This window comes from Trichosurus vulpecula, chromosome 3 (assembly GCF_011100635.1).
Source record: "Trichosurus vulpecula isolate mTriVul1 chromosome 3, mTriVul1.pri, whole genome shotgun sequence".
NCBI classification, from domain to species: domain Eukaryota; kingdom Metazoa; phylum Chordata; class Mammalia; order Diprotodontia; family Phalangeridae; genus Trichosurus; species Trichosurus vulpecula.
This window is the reverse complement of record NC_050575.1, coordinates 5,132,464-5,139,056: the sequence shown is the minus strand read 5'-3', so window position 1 is coordinate 5,139,056 and position 6,593 is coordinate 5,132,464.

Genomic DNA, 6,593 nt, shown 5'->3' with positions numbered 1-6,593 from the left:
CTGGCAAAAATATGCACAATTTGTGTTTAGAATTTTAATAAGGAAAATGAGAAAAGACCTCTTCAAGAAGTTTTACATCTCCATAAAAAGTCTCCTCCTCACTCCCTACAATTTGTATTGACTGCACATTTGTCAATGACCAATTACCTCAGCTCCAATGCTGATCTCATAAGCAAAATGCTTCATCTCATTTACTTGGTAATGTATACTTCAAGTAGCATGTCAAATAACCCTGGGCTCAGTGGCCATTTAGTTTTGCCTTGGCTGTTTTTTAACTGTTTTTAGGATCAAATTAGGTGGCAGTCATTCTTTGCTCTCTAAAGGAAAGCAGGACATTCTGATGCATTACCATCCAGTTCTGCTCAAAAACAATTGAATTTAATTCAATTCAAATGTTTATTAAGTACCTACTGTATGCTAGGCACTATGTTAGGTTGCAGAAATTACAAAGATAAAAAGTAACAATCTCTACCCTCTAGTCAGGAGACCTAGGCTTGAATCTGCTATTTAATAGCTATATCATTTTATACCAGTCATTCACCTCTGTCCCCTAAATTCCTGCAGTGATAATGTGATTAAAGATCTTTCCCCTGCCCTTTCAATAGGCCTCAGGTGGAACTAGTTAAGAGAAGTTTCTCAGGTGGAGCCAGTTAAGGGAAACTTGATTAGAAGAGGCACGATTGGAGGCAGGCCTACACTCTTTACTTACTAGGTGCAAAGCCCCAGGCCCACATCCTTTCACTAACTAGGCTTGAGGCCCCAGGCCCACCCTTTTGCTAATTAGGTCACAAGAGGTGTGAAGCCCCTGGGCCCTAAAAAGTGTATATGTACCCAGAAGGTAGCTATAGAACTCAGAATCTGCGGAGAAGTCAGAAGCAAGAATTAAGAATCCAGTGCAAGGAGGAGAAGTAAGAACTCTGAGATAACAGAGTTGCAGAAAAAATGTGGAGCAGAGAGTAGAGCGGAAACCAGGGAGCTTTGGAGACCAGAGAACTGAGTGCGGAGAGAACACAGGCAAGCAGACAGTTGGGATTCATGAGTGTTTACAGGGAGGCCCCAGCAGGGAGGAAGGTCACAGGATGACTTGGTTCCTTGCTATAATGCTGTGTTATAATTTCCTTGTTGCTACATTGTGGCAGGCTTACTGGTTTTGGAATATAATTACTGCTATACTGAATTGGAGTTATTGGTCTTGTGATTTGATCCTCTGGTGTCTAAATAAATGTTATATTTCCTCTGCCTTCTACCTAAAGAGCTTTTCATACTTCGTGATTCCAAACCATACAGGCACATTCATGGTCATCCTTGAGGTCATGAATCTTGCCTTACTGATACAATTCCTCATCTGTAAAATGGGAAGGTTAAATGAGATGGCCTCAGAAATCTCTTCTGGCTCTAAATCACAAGATACTAAGGTGCTTATAGTCCAATGGTGGGGGATAAGACATATACAAAGTACCACATAAGATACGTACAGTTGTGTGTGAGGGGGTGTTGTTGGTTGATTTTCTCAATCAAGTAATTCTGCCATACTTAAAGTAACTTGCCCTGGCTTTAGTTTCAAATAAGTCATAAGCTTTGTATGGAAAGATTTACATGGCAAAATCACAAACTTTTTATAGTTCAAAAAAATACTTTGAACTAGAGTGACATTGCACAGAAGAGATTTATGATCAGCAAAGAAAAATCACTCACAACCTAGGGATAATCTACAATTTATCAAGTAAGTTGACAAGCGAGGCATTTAAGAAATTGGAGAAAGCCTGGCATTCAAATAAAAACCCTTGAGAAGGAACTTCCTGGGGAGGGAAGGAGAGACCTCAGCTTTAATCTTGGCCTAGGTTTCCTTCACCCTCCCTCCTTTTGACTGGAGGAGGACCTTTGAAACTTTGGAGGGTCCTGAGGATACAGGACTTTCCATCTTCCCATAAGTGTGCTAACGGCATGACAGCTGACAGAAGTGTCTATACTGGGAGCCAAGGACAAAGTAGATGTAGATTCATGGCTTCATAAAGAACCTAGCAAAGAAACAATACCATGACCAAGGGGAACTTCTTGAGCACCCGGAATACGGGAGAAGGGGATTTCCATCAAAGAAAGAGAGAAAGAGAAAAGAGAGGGAAGAAGGAAGAGAGGAAGGAAAAGAGAAAGGGAGAAAAGAAAGGAGAAGGAAGACAACAAAGAAAAGAAGGAAATTAAAAATGTCTGTAAAGAAATAATTATAGAAGTAGTGTTCATATAGTACATGGTACAAAGGTCTCAGAATTTCATCAGTATGTCTTTCTCCTGACATTCTAGAAAAACACGCCACTCTGCCAAGAGATATCCTAAATGGACATGATGAAGGAAAGCACAGGAGAGTTAGGTCAGGGGGCCTGTTCCTTAAGGTTCCATCCCTAGAGCATACACACTGCACTCAGCCTGCTGTCAGCCCATGTGAAAGAGATGGAGGAACCTGCTTCAATGAAGTCATAATGAGGTGTAATGGAAGCCCTTGCTCCCTGATTTGGAGCATCCATACACATATCACAATTCTATAATTGGTTCCAGTCTGCTAAGGTGAAGACATGAACTGTTGATTGACTGCTGAGAACTAGAGTGCATTCAAATGACACTAACCAACCAAAGCAAGTCTCTTTCTCCTTTTTCCTACCAGGCTCTATTCAAATGAGGCTGCTATTCAAAAGGGCTGCTGTCACCCTTCAGTAGGGAGATGAAAGGTCTCACTCAGATCTTTCATCTCCCCAATGGAATCTCTACCATGTGTCTACCAGGCTGTTTTGGTTTCTTTTGTGTTCATTCTTTCTGGTTTTAGGTAAAACAGTATTAGAGACAGCTATGATGGTGTATACCTAGAAAGGTTAGAACACAGGCACACTGACAGAAAACCATGCTGGATTTTACAGCCAGCCATGAAGATGAAAGACACAAGTGATCTGCTTGACAGATGGAATTGATGGCATTCAAGAGGAAGTGAAAGTGATTCAACAATCAGATATCCCACATTTGAAAGTGGATTTGGTGGGACAAATGTTGGTAGCAGCCAAATTAAGTTGAAGCCCACCCTACTTAGGAACAAAGGTGGTATAGGGTAGAATGTGCATCCGGGTGTTAAGAGAGAAATATTTGTACTTCTGTCCTTCCTATATCTTCTCTGTAAACATCAATTTATAAAAGCTAATTGACATTGACTAAATGAAACTGAGGTGCTGGTGTCTGATGTTAGGTAGAACATATTGGAACGGTGTCTCAAGCCAATGGTGTCCAAGAAAGACACCACACACCCCCACTGAGGGTGACTTCCTAGAACCTGGTGGGAGGGGGAGATATAACTTTGGAAGGACCTTGCTCTGGGATCCCTCTCATCTGTGGGAGTTGAGATAAGGATGTTCAGGGAGGTGCAAGTCTTAATTTCTCAGAGCCTTAGTTTCCTCGATAGAAAAATGAAGGTATCATACGAAGTCCCATCGGTAGTTAATCATATTAAGCTTCTAAGTGCCCCTTCTAGCACTAAATTCCTGATCATTTAGCAATTTTCCCTACTCGGCTACACAGTGCAGTAGAGAAAATGGTGGACATGGATTCAAGGAGCTTTCATCTTGCCTCAGACGTTGTGGAGCCACCAGCAAGTTGCTTAATCTCTCTGTTCCCTCCTCTGTAATGGTGTTGTCCTGACAGGATTACTGTGAAGCTCAAACCAAACAAGATAATACATAGAAAGTGATTTGTATGCCTTAAAGTATTATATAAATGCTAGCTCCTGTTATTCCTAATTCAGTTTAAAACCTCATTAGCTTTCTTAGCTGGCATATTATATTCCTGACTGATACTGAGCTTGAAATCTACTAAAATCCCCAGGCCTTTTACACATGAACTACTTTCTAATCCTTTCTCTCCAATTCTTATGTGTGGAGTTATTTTTTTTAAACCAAGGAGAGGACTTAAAAATAATTCTACTAGAAATCAACAAATATTAGTTGATCTCCTTATATATGCAGCCATAAAAGATGAAATACAAAAACACGAAAGAAAGCATCTCTACCTTTCAATCAAGCTTTTCCATGAGTGCATTCCACTAAGAGAGTTGTTCTTATTGGTGGAAAATCTGATGTTTCTGAGGTGCACAAAGATCATTCTTGATCATATATCTGAACCCTAGGATCCCAATTTCTATGATGAAGATTATGTCTCCAATGGTTTCATAAAGATGTTCTGTAAGGAATCTATAGGATTTCCCATGCAGGGAAGAGAAAGCTTTGATTGAATGCCCCCACGTCATGGTGGGCATCCTCTACCTCCATGTAAAAGAGATTGTGATAAGGCATAGCGGCAGGGGTGTTAACAGGGCTCCCAATCTTCCTCATTCTCCACCACCACCTTCTGAGATGATGAGATTTTAAGACTTAAGACAGACAAGGAAGACCTGGAGAATGTTCTTATGGCATGGTTGTTTTTAGTGCTGAGATCTAGAACTCTGCAATAGATACACGGAATCCATTCAAATGGCAAGTGGTATACAGACCACAGGTTGAGTACCATGAGTTTACAGGTGGTTCTAGATATGAATATTCCTATGTAGAGGGTTGTGGCTCACATGGTGATCTTGGTGGACCCACTATTACCACACAAACTGTTATTCTCAAAGATCTGGCTGAATCTGTTATCAGAAAATATGTTCGGAGAATGAAATACATTATGAGTCCAGACCTTCAGTAGAAATTGACAAATCTTTGGAAGGATCTGAGAATCTGATCACTACTTATAAGAATACAAGATCAGATCATTCTGGAAAGCAATTTGGAACTATGTCCGAAGGGCTATAAAACTGTGCATACCCTTTGATCCAACAATACCACTACTAGGTCACCACTTCCCAAAGAGATCATAAAAACAGGATATGGACTCACATGTATGAAAATATTTATAACACCTCTTTTTGTGGTGGCAAAGAATTAGGAATTGAGGGGATGCCCACCAATTGGGGAATGGCTGAACAAGTTGGGGTATATGAATGTAATTAAATACTATTGTGCCATAAGAAATGATGAACAGGTGGACTTCAGAAAAAACCTGGAAAGATTTATATGAACTGATGCTGAATGAATCAACCAGGAGAACTTTGTACACAGTAACAGCCACAGTGTGCCATGACTGACTTTAATAAACTTAGCTCTTCCCAGCAATGCAAGGATCTAAGACAACTCCCAAAGACTCACAATGGAAAATGCTCTCCATATCCAGAGAAAGAACTTTGGAGTTTGAATGCAGATGGAAGCAGTCTATTTGCTCTCCTTTTCTTTTCTTTTGTTGTGTTGTTTTGTTTCTTCTTTCTCATAGTCCCTTCCATTAGTTCTAATTCTTCTGTACATCATGACTAATGTGAATATGTTTATATGAATGTATAAATAGAGCCTGTATCAGATTACACACTGTCTTGTGGTGGGAGAAGAGGAAGGAGAAGAAAAGTTAAAAATCAAAATCTTATGGAAGTGAATATTGAAAACTAAAAATATATAAATTATTTTTTAAAAAATGCTATCCACATCCAGAGAAAGAATGGTAGAGTCTGAAATGCAGGTTGAAACATACTGTTTTCTTTTTTTTCTTTCTAGTGGTTTGTCCCTTTTGTTCTGATTCTTCTTTCACAACATGACTAACATGGAAATATGTTTTAAAAAAAATACAGGATCAGATACAGAATGTTTACTGCAGAACAATGTATTCTGGAAAGTTTTTCTAAGACTAGTGAAGAACTGAAGAACTTCTGCATCTTTTAAAAAATATTGCTTCTCTTTTTGATGTTCACACAATGTAGTGTTTTAGTTCATTAAATACTGGAAGAGAGGTGCAGGCAAAACTAGCATTGAGATTTTAAAACAGCAGCAGCAGAATGAATTTTATTTTTATTCATTGTTGATGATAGAAAAAAAATCCCTATCTTCGGAAACATCTTGCTTTGTGTTCAGTATAATTTTGGCAAGGGGAGGGGGAGGAAAAGGGGTAGAGAGGAGAGAAAGAATATTAATAGTCCATGTGTCCTTGATATCCATTCAGAGCAGCAGAATATAATGCTCTTTTGTAAGAAATGTTTTGATTTATAAAACAAATTTAGTGAGCCTAAGAGATTAAATAAAGGAGCCAAGCTAGTTGACCCCCAAAGTTCCCACCAACTCTAAATACAGTGATCCTATGAAATGGTCAAGGCATGTTAGAGGAATATTATAAGGAGGACATCCTAGATACAGTAGAGTTTATGTTGGAGAGTAATGAGAAGTGTTTGGAAAGAAAGATTGGTTTTACGAATGTAAAGAAGTCACTATAGAATTTTTGATCAGAGTTCTGAAGGAATTCAGTTGTTTTTTCTACGTTTGTTTAACGATTGTGAAGTTCACAATAAAAATAAAATTAAAAAACAATAGTGTTGGAACCAGAATAAGGCATACTAGGAATTCTAGGGAAAGGAATATGAATTTTATCTTGTCCATAATTAGAAGCAAGGGTGGAAAATATCTAAATCAGAGCAATTTCTTTTGCCCAACATTGTACCAAACCATCATTCTGCCTTAAGTTTATTTCTATCTGACCAGAATTTT